We start from the raw sequence: 16,243 nt of genomic DNA, 5'->3' as shown, positions 1-16,243 counted from the left end.
CTACAATCCAGCTTATCGCCCTTTTTGTAGATGGGACACACGACACCTTCCATCCACTCCTGCGGCAAAACTTCCTCCTCCCAAATCTTGGTAATTACCCAGTGCAGCGCTCTAGCCAGTGCCTCACCACCGTGTTTAAATAGCTCTCCTGGTAGTTGGTCAACCCCAGGGGCTTTGTTGTTCTTCAGCCGGCCAATCTCCTCCTGGATTTCCTGGAGATCCGGAGCCGGGAAAATTATGTCCTGCGCGCGTTCTCCCAGGTCCATCACCATACCGCCATCTTCGTCTGCCACATCGCCATTCAGGTGTTCTTCGTAGTGCTGCTGCCACCTTTGGATCACCTCACGCTCGTTCGTAAGAAGGTTCCCGTTTATGTCCTTACACATATCAGGCTGTGGCACGTGACCCTTACGTGAACGGTTCAACTTCTCATAGAACTTTCGTGTGTTATTAGCGCGGTACAGTTGCTCCGTTTCTTCACGGTCTCGATCTTCCTGCTGGCGCTTTTTCCTCCGGAAAATCGAGTTTTGTCTGTTCCGCGCCTGTTTATATCGTGCCTCGTTCGCCCTCGTGCGGTGTTGCAGCAATCTCGCCCATGCTGCATTCTTCTCTTCCACTAACTGCTCACATTCGCCGTCATACCAGTCGTTTCTCTAATCCGAGGGCAGCGGTTGCGGTGCTACCAATGGCGGATTGAATATCTCTCCAGCCATCTTCAAGAGACGCTGCGCCTAGCTGCTCTTCCGTTGGGAGTGCCACTTCCAGCTGCTGCGCGTATTCTTGGGCTAGTCTACCGTCTCGTAGCCGCCCGATATTAAGCCGCGGCGTCCGACTTCGACGCGTGTTGTACACCGTCGAGAGTTTTGAGCGCAGGCATACTGCAACGAGGTAGTGGTCGGATTCAATATTCGCACTGCGGTAAGTGCGGACGTTCGTGATGTCGGAGAAGAATTTACCGTCGATTAGAACGTGGTCGATTTGGTTTTCCGTTTCTTGGTTAGGTGATTTCCATGTGGCCTTGTGGATATTTTGCGGGGAAAGAAGGTGCTTCGGACTACCATTCCGCGGAGGCTGCGAAGTTTATGCATCGTTGGCCGTTGTCATTCGATACGGTGTGCAGACTATCCGGTCCGATGACCGGTCTATACATTTCCTCCCTTCCTACCTGTGCGTTCATGTCACCGATGACGATTTTAACGTCCCGCAGTGGGCATCCATCGTATGTCTGCTCCAGCTGTGCGTAGAACGCTTCTTTCTCGTCGTCGGGTCTCCCTTCGTGTGGGCAGTGCACGTTGATGATGCTATAGTTGAAGAAACGGCCTTTAATCCTCAGCTTGCACATCCTTGCGTTGATTGGCTGCCACCCAATCACGCGTTGGCGCATCTTACCCAGCACTATGACGTGTTACCCGCTCGTTGGTGGTGCCACAGCTTTGGTAGAAGGTAGCCGCTCGATGCCCGCTTTTCCACACTTTCTGTCCTGTCCAGCAAATCTCCTGCAGCGCCACGACGTCGAAGTTGCGGGGATGTAATTCATCGTAGATCATCCTGTCGCAACCTGCGAAACCTAGCGACTTGCAGTTCCATGTTCCAAGCTTCCAATCGTGATCCTTTATTCGTCGCCTAGGTCTTTGCCGATTATATCGAGTCGCATTATCTCCTATATTGTTCGTAATTTTTGGTTTTACAGGCGGCTTATTGGGCCTGCGCAAACCTCCTGTCTCGTCGGAGGGCCGTCGTGTCAGGGCTGTTTAGCGTCCCACCTAACACCAGGACTTGGGCTTGTGCGCTTTGAGCGGCACACGGTCGCTTTGGTGGGGCCTACTTGCGGATACATGCAGCTTTTTATAGAGGTTTAACAGGGCCCACTGTCAAACCCCACCACATCCTAGGCAAGCCCCACAACTCGCAGATGGCCTGGGGAGGGATCGTCAAGCCCTTGGACATAGTCCCTGCTGCCCTGAAAGCATGGAAGTTGTCGTTTCCAATATAATCAAATTCTATAATCTTATAATCAAATTCCATAGATCCAAAAGATAGAAGTTAAATGTAAATACGTTACGTTTATACAAGTCCTACGTCTACTCGCGGTTATGTTAAAAACATAACCCATTGCTCGTTTTTTTTTTCTTTTGAAGAATACATTTTACCGGCAGATGGCAAGATAGGATATAAAGCATGCATTTTCCGTTTCTTCTATTCTTTATTTTAAAGCATGCATCAGTTTTCTTACATCAATCTTACATGGAAAATAAAATTACCCACTAATGTCAAATTAATTCAAAGCTGATTTATCTTCCTAAAAGACGTGATAGCATTTAAATTGTTCCCATTTTTACGGCAACCTTCTTTATTTTTCTTTTGCCACGGCATGCAATCATACGGCCAATTATCATGCATAGCCCATAAAGTAGAAACAACGTAACGGAATGGCTTGAGAAATGACCATTATGCCAAACGGCATTATGCCAACCGATTTTATGCCAAAAGGGGTACTCGATTTATGCAGCAAGCGAAGTATTTTTTTAACACCGCAAGGCCTCGTTGAATAAACTTATGAAAAAAAAACTGTGGCGTAATGGATGACACACATTGATTTAATATGGGCGCCGTCAGGTAGTATTGGTATCGATACCATTATCAAATGAATGGCATCCATATTAAATCAAAATCAAATTTACCTCAAAATTTGAGCTTTTCGTTGTATTTTAAAAAAAATCCAGTGGATATAAAAAAAAGATTATCTCTCGGGTACTTATTCAAAAGGACGTATGTGATTTTGTAAACAAAGATTCAAACGTCGATTTGTCCACTCTGATGGCACTACCACCCAAACCAACACCATCAACAGGTAGCCGAGGGCTTCCCCTACCTGTCTGTGGTGATGGTTTGCGTGGGAGTACTATCAGATTGGACAAATCGATGTTTGAATTTTTGTTTACAAAATCACATACGTCCTTTTGAATAAGTACCCGAGATCTGTTATTATTTTGAAGAAGGTTTGTCGAAAATCTTTACGATTTTTCTAAAATCTTCAAGTTATTTCTCGTCAAAACTCTTAATAATTTTCGTAAAAACCTTTAAAAAAAATTCTCGGGAATTAAAACAATATACATGAAAATTGAGGGGCCCCTCTTTGGCCATGTGGTAAGATGCGCGGCTTCAAAGCAAGACCATGCTGAGGGTGCCTGGGTTCCATTCCCGGTCCGGTTTAAGAAATTTTTTGATTTGGATCTCGACTTCCCTGGGCATAAAAGCATCATCGTGTTAGCCTCATGATATACGAATGCAAAAATGGTAACTTGGCTTAGAAACCTCGCAGTTAATAACGGTGAAAGTGCTTTATGGACACTAAGCGGCGAGGCGGTAATGCCACAATGGGGGATACAATGCCAATGATGATGATGAAGAAGAAGAAGACATGACAATTTATAAAAGATCTTCAAAACTTCAGATCAATTGTCCTCAGAAACATAGATGATTTCTAAGATTTGATAACGATCAACCACTACGTTCAAAAGTTATGAAGAAAATGGAGTAACGAACCAAAAAGGTTGGTGTCTTGGCTAATTGCGAGAAATGCAGCATTACTTCTAAGTGAATTAATTTGTGTGTTATTTAGCAGTTCACACTTTCACCTTCGTACAATATTTTTCATTTCTTATTTTACACATCCCAATATTGGCTTCTCGCTTTCTCTTTTTCACTTTTCGCTTCTTTCTACGCAGTGCTTGCTTCTCATCCCTCACTTTTGTCTTTAGCTTTCGCATGTAGTGCTGTCCCTACTTTTTACATACTTAGATTTTCCCAAACTTAACTAGACCATCTTTTGAAAAGACTAAACAATTTTTACCGATTTCTTCAAATTGGAAACCCCTCTAGCCCCTTATGACCTACGAAATAAGGTCGCTTGGCTGAAAGACATTCAGACAAAAGCCATTTGACCGAATAACACGTTAGGCCGAAAGTTATTTTTCGCCAAATTCCATAAGGTCGAATAAGGCCATTTGACCGAAACTGTTTTTAGGCAGAACTGGTCATTTGGCCGAAAAAGACGATCGAAGTGCACCGTGATTGCAGTTGGACGTGTTTTTATTTTTGTCCCGTCACTTTTTTTTTGTATTCGCCAATTTCGATTTTCATTTTTCTAGAATTCAATGTTCAATCAGACATGATTACCATTCAACAAGTGCTATGTTTCAAGTGAATGTGAGGCGTGGTAACACTAAATACGTATACTGCAATTGCGAAGTTGGAACCATACAGGTTTTGTATTATCGTGCTAATGGAAAAGTGTTACCGTTTAGGTAGTTTCACCTTAAGAGAAAGGCCTAAGCAGCAAGAGAGTGAAGCAAGAACTCAATCAAGCAGAATAGCAACTCAATGTCATACTACTGCTCGGTATGAATGCATTCAATACAATGAGATATTTCGAAACAATAAATTAATGATTCTTATTTGATTCTAATTGATGATACATAATTAATAGGATGCTCCGATAAGCATAATTATTGACTAGGAATAATCTAAATATATGGTATCGCCAATTTATTAATAAATGTATTTCCTAAAAACATGTTCTGTAAACGGCTAAATCAAATGTATACCTACATTTCACATACACTTTACAAAAAACTCTCACAATGGATGAAGGAGCTGAAGGGAAATATTGATACGATATGGAAAGAGTGGAAAATGAAAAGGGATATTTTCTATTGAAAATAGGAAAAGGGGGGTCCGAACATAGTCCTTTTGGAGAGCTTCGTTCTTTTCCACGTTGACCAGCAAAGTCACTAGACGTACAGTGCAAGTTTCTTGAGAAGAGTTAAAAGTTAAATATAGTGGAAAAGAAAGAAAGTAGAAGAAGAGTTTTGTAACAAGGAATCAGGTACGATTGAACAGCTAAGCTCAAGGACTCATAAGCCCAATACTAGGACCCCCTTATTCGTTCCATCCAACCAGGACCCATTGGTTTTACTCGCCAAAGCTCCGGAATAGCTCGCTTCGGGCGGAAAAGTCGATATTTGAGGCACGGCGATCCCAGGGCACGTGTAGAGCACGAGACCCGACGAACAACCTGAACTGACTGCGATTTACCCGCTTGCCACCCCCTTCGGGCGCAGTGTCTGCAATCACCATAGGCGTTCAGACGATAGTGCCACCTTCCCGTCGGCAGCGCTCTCCAGTAGCACGCTGCTTGTAGTCTTCGGCGTCGCCCTCTCACTTCGATCGACCGCGTGGGAACCGCAGCCCAAGCAACACCGACTGGTAACCCACCAAGCAAGCCGAAGCACCCTCCCAAGCTCGACCCCATCTCGGATGAGCGAACGTCATCGTATCTTTCCCCATCGCAGCCCTTCGCCGGCCGGCCCAACCATACACGAACACACACACAGACTATTGTAAGTACCAGAGCAAAGAATAAATACTGTGAATAGTGAGTATAGTGTCTTCTGCATTCCCGATCGGTATCCGAGCCGACCCTAAAACAGTGTTCAGAGGGCCACAGCTGGTAGCGGAGCTCAGAGGGAGTCCCAGCAGTAATAAAAGGTGTTCTGTATTTAATTTCGAGTAGTCCAGATTTCGGAATTCAATCCGGTGAGTTTGTTCCATGATATGATTAACGAAATGACACAAAAATCGTCCGAAATGCGTTTCCCGTCACAGGACTAAGAGCCGGTTCCTTTGCGACAGATTTGATTGCACAATCGGTGCGTCGGTGAAGAGGGCAAGTGAAACCATTATTTTAAAATAACTTTGCAGAGGTGTACTAGGGCCGGCTGGTCCCAATACCGGACGTTTCTCTTAAAGGACACTTCTGGGATCCACACATATTTTATATTTAAAAAATAACAGGTCTATTACAAATGGGTTACTTTAGTAAGGTTTGATGGGGTTTAATGCCTTCTCAGCCAGCCTGATTTCCTATACATACACCCGATTCCGTGTTATTTCGAGAAACCGTGTAAAATCCGTGTAAAAAAGTAACCGGGTCTCTGTTAATATGGGGGATGCGTTCCGTGTGAAATAAATCCGTGTCATTTCGAGAATCCGTGTAAAAAAGAATCGGGTGTATTATAATACAGTAGCAAAAATTAAATAATGCACACTTCATCTTACACATATAGATTTTGCTGTTACAAAATAGATTATAGGTTATCAGGGACTGTCTAATTAACGGGTGCTCAAATCCTTTTTTAAATTTGTTCATTAAACAACTATTTCACAGTTTTCATAAAGTAACTGATCTTAGAATTCTACAAATCCATGCATTAACTGATACACAACAAAGAATCAGATCAGTTGTTTCCTATACAGAAACAATTTAAAGCAACTTCGATGTTAGTTTTCTTAATTACGATTCTATAAACAATTTTCACTACTAAACCTATATATCAAATTGTTCAGTGAGAGAAGTAGAACATGAAATGTCAAATATACGGTAGGCTAATAATTCTGAACTGAAACTTTCTTTTTATTTTATTATTTATTTATTTTATTTATTTATTTAATACAACGTAATTACATTAATAACCGCCTAATGGTTTTCAGAGTATATGCTCTTATGTACACCTAACTACTATGCACTACTAATTCAAAACGCATCCAATTTTTCTCTTAAAGCAAATAAGATCTCGTTCGCTCCTGCAATTTCTGGGTAAATCGTTCCAAAGTTTTACAGCACGATGGCGAAAGGATACTTTTAGATCATTTGAGTTACATCTCGGAACGATAAGTGCTGATACTCGTGAGGATCGAACATACTCAAAGAAATTTTTAAGGTATGAAGGAGGGTTATTTATTATTTTATGGATTTGAATATACATTCCAAGTTTGAGGTGATTCGTGAGATTGCATCCAAGTAATTGATTTCGATAACTTGATATATGCTCGTATTTTTTAAGATTGAAAGCATATCTTGTGACAGCATTAAATACTAAGTTCAATTTGTTTAATTTTTTTGTGGAAACTAGACCAAACAGCGTATCGCCGTAATCAAACAAAGGAACCAAAAGTGATCTAGCCAATTGGATTCTAATATGTTGAGGAGTGCAATGTCTCAGCAAAACTAGGGAGTGCAAAGCATTACATAAACTTTGTTGCAGACGGCGTCAACTTGGGCATACCAGTTAAGGTTTGAATCCATCATTTTAACTTATATTAAGTTTATTTTTTTTCTTCGGTTTGTAATAATAATAATACAATCAATGTAATAGTAGGAACTTCTTGCGCGCAAATCGATTCCACGATCACTAAAATGTTTATTTTCTCGTTGAAGTGCAGATGACTCGTCGGCTTCCATCAAAGCGAGTATCACGTCAACATTTTCCTACCTATTCCCTAATTGACCTGCATTCGGACACGGCCGGCGCTGGTATTGCTTGATTTTGGGTCACCTGTTTTTACACATTGAGGATGATGTTAGTCCCAAACTTCATCTGTTGATTCTCTGTGTAATTACAGCTGACCTGGCAATAACGGAGTAGCAACCGTGGGCGGTCAATCATGCTAATGCTCATGCTCAGAACTGGTCATTTGGCCGAAAAGTCGTTTGGCTGAATAGGTCATGTGATCGAAAACGCCGTTCGACCGAACTGGTCATTAGGCAGAAAATGTGATTTTCCCGACCAGGTCACATTGACGAAAATGTAAATTTTTTTTTCGTAGCGTTTATTTATTAGGCTCAGTCGTGTCTAACACTTTGCGGAGCCAATACCAAGTTTTGTAATATTATTCTATTTATCAAAAAAGAGAATTGTTCTAATTATGAAAAACTTCAATTTCGTCCACTCTAATGTTGTACGCTGCTGCTATTCTTGTTTTGTCGTCCTCTATTATAAGTCTACGTTCGTGTTCATCTTCAATCCATTCGTATGTCGGCACACTGAACCGTCTCTTCCCGAAAGGTAGGTCCGACGAGTGCGGGACGGGACTGTTGCCGCTCTCGCTTGTAGAAGGATTGGCCGCATCGATTACTAAATCAGAATCTGCTGATTGTTGCTGCTTTGTCTTGATTTTCTTTGCTTTCTTTTTCGATTCAGTTCTGCACTGTTCGCCGCCGCTGGATTCTTCAACGCCAGAGTCGACGACTGTTGTAGTTTTTTACACCATCAAACAACCGATTGTCAAGCTTTATTGTTTGCTTCTGCTGTTTATTTTGCAGCATCGGGCAGGCCTTTTTGACATGCGTTTCTGACTTGCAAGCAAAACACTTCACTTTCATTCCATCATAATGGACTCTTCCTTTACGATGTTGAAAATAAAGTATCTCCGGAATGTCTTGTTCCACATCCATGTACAGTCCACGTACTCCCGTGAACATGTCAAGCTGGTACTCTGCAGGAAATCGTTCTCGTACGGTGCGTTTAACCTTACCGAACTTAGATAGCACGGAACAGACGTCGTGATCAGAAATTTCCGATGGCAGATCGTAAATTCGTACATATCTAGAGTTTCCGCCTGCCACGGACATCCGCACCAAAACTTTCTTCCCTTTGGTATAATGGAAAGGAAGCATCTCGTCGTTATTCTCAAGGGAATATTTCATCGCATCCTCGTTTTTAAATCGGATGAAAACCGATTTCTCGTCGGAGATTTTATATGCAGTTTCCATCTGCGTCTGATCACCAGTCAACGACTTCACTTTGTCCGCCAGAGATGGTTGAGCGGCATCCTCGGGGAAAATAAATGCCAACGTACTTTTAACTGTTGCTTCGCTGCACATTCTGACCGTATCCCGGGCAGAAGCCATGAATAGAATAACAAAACATGATATGGACTTGATTGATATAAGAGATAAAAGAACAGGCAAAAATATAAAAAAAAATCTCTGAAATATCATTTAAATATCAAGATATGTTATGGATAACAACAAACTAATGGCACTTGATATCGATTACTTATTACAAATAATTATTTGTAATAAGTGATCGATATCAAGTGCCATTAATTTGTTCTTATCAATAACATATCTTGATATCCTCATGATATTTTAGTGCAAAATATTGATATTGTCGTCTGATCTTTTAACTCTTATATCAATCATTTCCATATCTCGTTTTGCTATCTTATCAACATTTGATAATATTGAGCTATTTTCGTCTACTCGGGATTGGTATATGTACCGTAAACGATTGAACAAACACCGAAAGCAAACGCGTGAGTGAACCAAAAAAGCGTCTGTTCACGTAGAGATGTGATCGTTCACTCGGCTGCTAACGATATGGGGGCTATGTAGGATCACGTTTTGACTTTGCTTACGAACTCGTGACCAACAGAGGTTGCGACCTAATCAGTGCTCTAAGTGCTCATTTATGGTGATGTTGACGAAACTACATTTCACCGAGTCTATAATTTCCAACAGTTACTCCTTTGGCGAGGGTCCGTTAGCGTCGTCGTTGAGCTCTGCAGAGACAGTTCTAACAAACTCTAAAAGGGCTAGGTTAAAATGTTGAACTCGTTGGCCCTCATCTAAGAGTTAATATTTCAACCGAGCGGGCACCTATTTAATAATTACAGAATGTATTTGTTTCACTTCAACAAATGCTGACCGAAAGGAAAACACACAACGTTTTACATGTACTCTATTTTAAGGATTTGGTGCACTGCCCTCACGGTGGCCTCTGTTACAGGAAAATAATGGCAATCCTGGTATGGATAATGAATAATTTATCTTCACTCTCAATCCTTGGTTTGGTGTCTGTTCGAAACACCCGTCGTGTTCCTCCCCATTTAAATTACGGACATAAGATCTGGGTGTCTCTATCGTTAGAATGAACAGGTTCTGAAATAAATTATTCCCGTACGGGTCCTGAAGCTCCCAAACATGCAGAGAAAATAAGTTTCTTTTATATCAAAATAAATTGGATTTATTCTCAGCAAACCATTGTCCACTTTAGTTTCATATGTGTATGTCCTACAATTTTCTTCTACAGAGTGTTTCTATTACCAGGTGTTCTTCAAGTTTTTTTTCTGAAATATGATTAAATCAGCAATGCAGTGAATGTTGACCAACAGAAAAAAAGGTGGACACGTTCCTTTTATATTACACCCAATCAGGGGATTAATACAGTTCTGCATAAGAACCTTACAGAAACTATATCAAATTTTGGCATATGCAATTTCTGAAGATTTCAACATTTGCAGAACTGTGTATGTCAAGATTTTATTCAAAAATTTTATGGTTTTGTTTTCCTTTTCACGTATACGAATTATACCTAAGGATACAAGTTCGCTCCAAAAACAAACTTTTTATAGGAAGGCCATGTTAGACCAAAGTTACACCAATCGACCACCCAACTTAAGGTAATGTCTGTGTGTATGTAGGAATGTGCGAAAAAAAACTCACTAATTTTTTTAGCACTTATTCTTAATCGATTTGCTCGCTACAAATTTCATTCGAAGAGGAATTCTGTCCCTTTTTTTCTATTGTAAATCAAAATTAGGCATTTTTTTGTAGCCAAAATCAAATGGAATTTGTAAATGAAATAATGAACGAGTTCTCTGGACCAAACAGTGCTCTTAAGAGATTCATCCATGATTATAACGGCCATTAAACTCGTGCTCTAATAAGTCTTAGTAATGATTTCGTTTCAACTGCAATCGTCATCGCAGCATCAATAATAAATCTCTTTCTATCCACTTTCTGTCCACAGAAAATAATCTTGTCTTACGTCAACCATCGTGGATGCAAACAGCGCTCAGGACTTCATCCGGCACGGAACAAATTGAATGCTCTGAATGAATCCACCTGAAAATCCCCACCGAACGGACAAACAAAGTAAGGACGAGCTCCCACCACAAAGCGCAGAAAATTAATAAGATATCCTCTTCGGAAGAAAGCTCGCTGAAAGCACGCTCAGCTTCATCTGGTCTCCCATCCGGAAGCGAACGTTAATCCCGTATTCCAAACCAAAGACGGGTACGCTCGGCAAAAGTGTACCGCCGCACAATCAGCGCAACCGGAAGCAGCCGAGCGTCATCAGGTGGAAAATGAGAGTGCATAAATTTTCCACCCTTCGCACGAGTGACGCCGAAAAGAAGTGCGAGTGCCAGTTGCAGCTACCGTCAGTGTCGTCGTCGTTGTCATCACTATGGTCCAGAATGGATCGCCATCATGGCGCGAGTATTACTAACAATGGTGGTGAAGATAAGTTTAAAGCCGTGCCGCAGTCTAATGGTGGTCATTCGTGTCATCGCTTCATCGTCCATCAGCAGCATCAGCAGCAGCAACAGCACAGGAGCATTTAGGAAGTGCTGGTCTCCAGCAACCTTAACCAGTGATACCTGTGGCAAGGTTTTTGGGACGCATCCTAGTCGTTTCCTAGTATTCACAGGTAATGAACATGCACTTTGTGGTATGAATTTATTAAACAGCCATGGACGTAACTAGATGGGAGGTTTGATATTGAGGTACTTATTAAATGGGAAGCTGGGCAGGTGTGTTCGACTGGTTTCCCAAACCAAATAAAACGCAAAGTTTAATAAGCTCAAATTTAATGAATATTTGAAAGTCCAAAGTAAAAGAACTTAGTCAATAAATATCTATTAGACATTCTTTTCCTCAATGTCTTGGCTTAGGAGACACATTATGACCGTATTCCCCTAATTATGAAAGATACCTAGATACAGCTGTGCATTTTAATCTACTTGGTGTATTCATGTAGAAGTTTTTAATTAGGCACCAACATTGCCGAAACCTAGGAAACTTGCTACTCCATAGAGTGGGATGCGTTCTGCGCAACAAAAATTATACCGCCAATGAAAGACATACATTTTCCATAAAAAAAAATTGATAGTTATCATGGGAGAAATTGAAATTATTGATCTGAAATTTAAAACAAATCTTCAAACATCCTTAACCACTGAAGATTCGCATAAAAACAGGCTTGTTAATGAAAAAAATACTTGTGGTACTGAAATACTGAAATTATAAGCACATTTCTTTTTTAAGATATTTCGAATTCCTGTCAGTCATTTTCATGACTATGATATCAAATACGTCTGAGGGGAAGCCTCGGATACAGGGTGTAAAATTAAGGCGAGATTTCAAACGCTAATAGCGCTTTTATATTTCGATGGATTTTCGAGATTTTCTAATCAATTGATTTGGAAACTCTCCAGTAATTTGCCAAATCCGTCGATACTATTGATCAACAACGTTAAATTATTCATAATTTAATTTCTTTCCAAACCCAGTAAAAAATCAAAAATAACAAATCCTGTTCATGCATCCCCAATACGGACATCAGATTGATGTAAGGAACAGACCTTTTGGGTTGCGCTGCTCGGGCTGCTACCTCCCGCTGCTGGTGGACGCCGTCGAGCGTTCATCGATGAAACCTTGAACAAAAATGACGCCCATATCGTTCACCAGAAGAACGGGACTAATGGTGCTACTTCATTAGATACAGGTAAGCTGGGCACCGCTCCAGCAGTCTTGCCGTTTTGCGGTAAATCATGTAGAGGTCAGCCGGCACCAGCAGCATCAAGTGGAATAATAGAGGTAATAAACTATAGAGGACGATTGTCGCTGCGGTTCCCTTTGTTATCGTCCCCAAACATATTGGGTTTCTATCTGTCAAAACGTACTGATTTTTCCTTCGTTGGCATTTAGTGCCCTATCCTCGCCAGCAAAACATGTTTCGCCAGTGACGACAGCGACAACCTTCCTCTATAGTGTATTACCTCTATCCAGCTTTCCACGCTCGCCATAATGGCGGATGCTATAAAAAGTTTGACATTAACTGCTTCCAGACACTGAACTGAAATCATCGTCTAAGCATGCATTGATGTTCTTCGTCGTCAACGACAACCCAGAATTTGTTATTTTTTCGTCAACAATCCACTCGAGTATCCAACTTCATAATTTTCCCATTTATCATATGATTACATTTAAATTTTTAATGCTTTATTTCAGAAATCTCATTTCAGTCATCGCAGTGTCAGTGTGAGGTGATTCTTGAAATTGATTTCGGATACCCTTGCTTGTCATCACCAATCCATAGGGCAGTTCTGTAGGGCCTTCAGCGGTTTGATTTGAGAAACTTGATAAGCAATCCGTCGTCGGTAACGTTAGATGCTGCATAAATGCAGTGACTAGAGTTGAAGTAGGGTTCATAAGTCGACTAGCCTTCGCTAGAAGGTTGTACTATATATGGTCAATACGAATGTCAACAATTTGTTTTTTAAATAAGCTTTAGGACTTATCCTCAACTTAGTTTACGTAAGGTGCCGATGGATGGCTGTATGAACATGAAGTAATAAACTGCCGCTAACCGCAAGTCAGACTTATCTGTATATGGACGCCATATCCAGATAAGTCTGACTTGCGGTTGGCGGCAGTAAACGTCTTACAATCGTTTCATATTTCAAGTGTAAAATATATTCTCCTTTCCCTTGAATTCTATGCGTAGCAGTGGATAATATTCTTTTTATAAACTGGACGATATCGGTGTGTGTTCTAAGGCTCAACGCGAAAATTTGATACAGCACACCCTTATTAACAATGCTGTAGTAGACCCAATTGCATACAAAGTATGGAGAAACAATAAATTCATGCCGATCGTGGTTTGTAACTATATATTTAATTTTGATGTGGGTATTATATAAATTGTTATAAAAGTATCCATCGTTCGTTGTAAATCTCAATGTTGATTATTGTACGAATAAGTTGAGTATATTTGCGGTGACATATGTAGTAACTCAGCTACAGGGCAGCTACGGAAGGCGAACGCAAGACGATAAAATAGCCAACACTCGAATAGAGACATTAAGTGTTCTGCTGGAAAGTCTAGCGGTCGTATTCCGAGAAGTTTTTAGGCAAACCGGAATGGCGTGAAGTGGAATGTGTTTTTGCCAGAGAACCCATTTTGAATGTTTTCTGCCGTGAGGTCACAAAGCAAACCTTATCCCGCGTAACGTCGTACTTGTCAGATTGTCCTAGCATCACTTCCTCGCTGACAAAAAATTCCTTCCTCCCATCAATACGGCGTGCTGTGGAAGGAGTTGTCGAAGCCCCGGGCCAGCTGCGGCGTTTCCTGCAGCAGAAATTAACCACTCGTGATGGCTGGTCTAAAGCCGACGGATAGCTCCAGCGAATTCCCAGAGATTCTATGCCGACAAAATCAAACCACTGAAGGTCGCCAGCTGTTCGAGAATGACCCGGGAGCTTCCGTTAACTTAATACCATCAGCTTGAGGCTTAGACACGACTCCTTCTGAGACGGTGCAGAACTTCCAGTGTCAAAGCAGCAAAGACCTTCTACTTCAGATGTAATGTTGGTTCTCCACTCCAGAACGAATCCAGAAGACTTTTTTCCATGGCAAGGGTATCCGAAATTAATTTCACCTTACATTGCTTTGTCAGAAAACCTTTTCTATTTCTGAAATGAAGCATTAAAAATTAAAATGTAATCATGTAAAATGTGAAAAGTGTAAAGTTTGATACTCGATTAGATTGTTGACGAAAAAATAACAAATTTTGGGTTGTCGTTGGCGACGAAGAACATCAATGCATGCTTAGACGATGATTTCAGTTCAGTGTCTGGAAGCAGTTAGTGTCAAACTTTTTATAGCATCCGCCATTATGGCGAGCGTGGAAAGCTGGATTAGTGGAATTTATTGATCGGTGGTCGTCTGCACGGTTGCTTTAAGAAATTCGGCATGGCGATGGCGTGGACAGCGGCAGCAGTAGTAGTATTCGATGGTGGACGGCAAGGAAGCAAAACTCGTGAAGTTATTCGCATTGGTCTGGAAAGCTGAGTGGTCGAGAAGCAGCTCTTAAGTCAGATTTGTCTCGCAGGATTCAAACTTTTGAGTTAGATCTGGAGACATTGTTAAAAATAAATCGATTCTTGTCAGGACCATCAATTGGATTTTTTCCTAAATATACAACTGCTAGTAACTAGCATAGTATTGGCATCCAGTGAAATTGCCTCGCTACTATTGAGACGAGTAACAAGATATTTAAGCCGAGACAAACTTTCTTCAAACTACGAAAAATCGCTTGGTAATGTTCCATTCACGCTTACATCCCGGTTAGACGATAATAGCACATCAAACGTGATGTTGATAACAAAAATGCATTGAAATATCATTAAAATATCAGGTTTTGCTATTACCTAACAAGAACTAAGCAATATCTTGAGCTATTAGCGAAACATGTTATTTTCGTGATATTTTGGTGCATTTTTTGTTATTATGCCTGTTATTTTAACAATTATTTCAAACAAGTTCATATTATGTTTTATTATTAATATCAAGGCTTCTACCCGGGATATCAACAGCGACAAAATCGTGATTACCAAGCGATTGAATCGCATCCCGATTGTCGTGTCGCGTGTGTTTGGGGGAACCTTAACGCAAGACTTATTTTCCAGTCAACTTGAATGCAGATGAATGTTTTAGTTCGACCACCGGATGAAAAAGAATTTTATTGTACATCCCTTCTCGAATCACAGCAAACGGTGCCACGGTGCGCCGGTAGACCGTTATTATAAAATAAATGTCCACCAAAACCAAGTACAGAGCTTGATTCCTGATTCTTGATTTGATGTTTTGAGCCAAATAATTTGAAAAGAATGCATATAAGAATACAAAATATCACCAAAATAACCCACAAAAACATCTTGGACACCAGTGGTTTTCAATCCATTAGTATTTGTTGCCGTTTCATTTCAATTTATTTAGTTAATATTTAATTTTAACTCAAAACGGCTACGCAGTCTTTAAGGATTAAAACTAGATTTATATTTGTCCAACGTTTCGACACGGGGTTGGTGTCTTCATCAGGGGAAAAATATTATGTTTGTTCCTTGTCTAATGTTTAGTCTTACAATAACTGTCAGGTTTGGAAATTTGTGATACATTATTTTGGAAAACACTTATTTTAAACATAGATGACACTGGAAAATAACACAGATTTTCTTTATCAAGCCGCCTGATTGCAAACAGGGGGTTTGATAAAGAAAATCTGTGTTATTTGCCAGTGTCATCTATGTTAAAAATAAGTGTTTTCCAAAATATTTTTTTATAGAATAATAATGTACCCAAAGTTTCCAAACCTGACAGTTATTGTAAGACTAAACATTAGACAAGGAACAAACATAATATTTTTCCCCTGATGAAGACACCAACCCCGTGTCGAAACGTTGGACAAATATAAATCTTGTTTTAATCCTTAAAGATTGCGTAGCCGTTTTGAGTTAAAATAACAATAAACAGTCGATCATTCGAAAGTTAAT

At 40.5% G+C, this 16,243-nt stretch overlaps 1 protein-coding gene across 1 annotated transcript in view; it reads left to right on the top strand.

Annotated features, from left to right (window-relative positions):
- The window catches only part of LOC134209849 (zwei Ig domain protein zig-8-like), a 374,125-nt gene that overhangs the window by 152,972 nt on the left and 204,910 nt on the right, over positions 1–16,243 (top strand). Inside the window, exon 2 of the mRNA XM_062685871.1 lies at positions 10,656–11,336. The gene's annotated coding sequence lies outside the window, so the exon portion shown is untranslated. The remainder of the gene's footprint in view (positions 1–10,655; positions 11,337–16,243) is intronic.

This window comes from Armigeres subalbatus, chromosome 2, assembly GCF_024139115.2.
Source record: "Armigeres subalbatus isolate Guangzhou_Male chromosome 2, GZ_Asu_2, whole genome shotgun sequence".
In the NCBI taxonomy this organism is placed as follows: Eukaryota; Metazoa; Arthropoda; class Insecta; order Diptera; family Culicidae; genus Armigeres; species Armigeres subalbatus.
The sequence above is the reverse complement of the archived record's forward strand: the minus strand, read 5'-3'. Positions and strand labels throughout refer to the sequence as shown.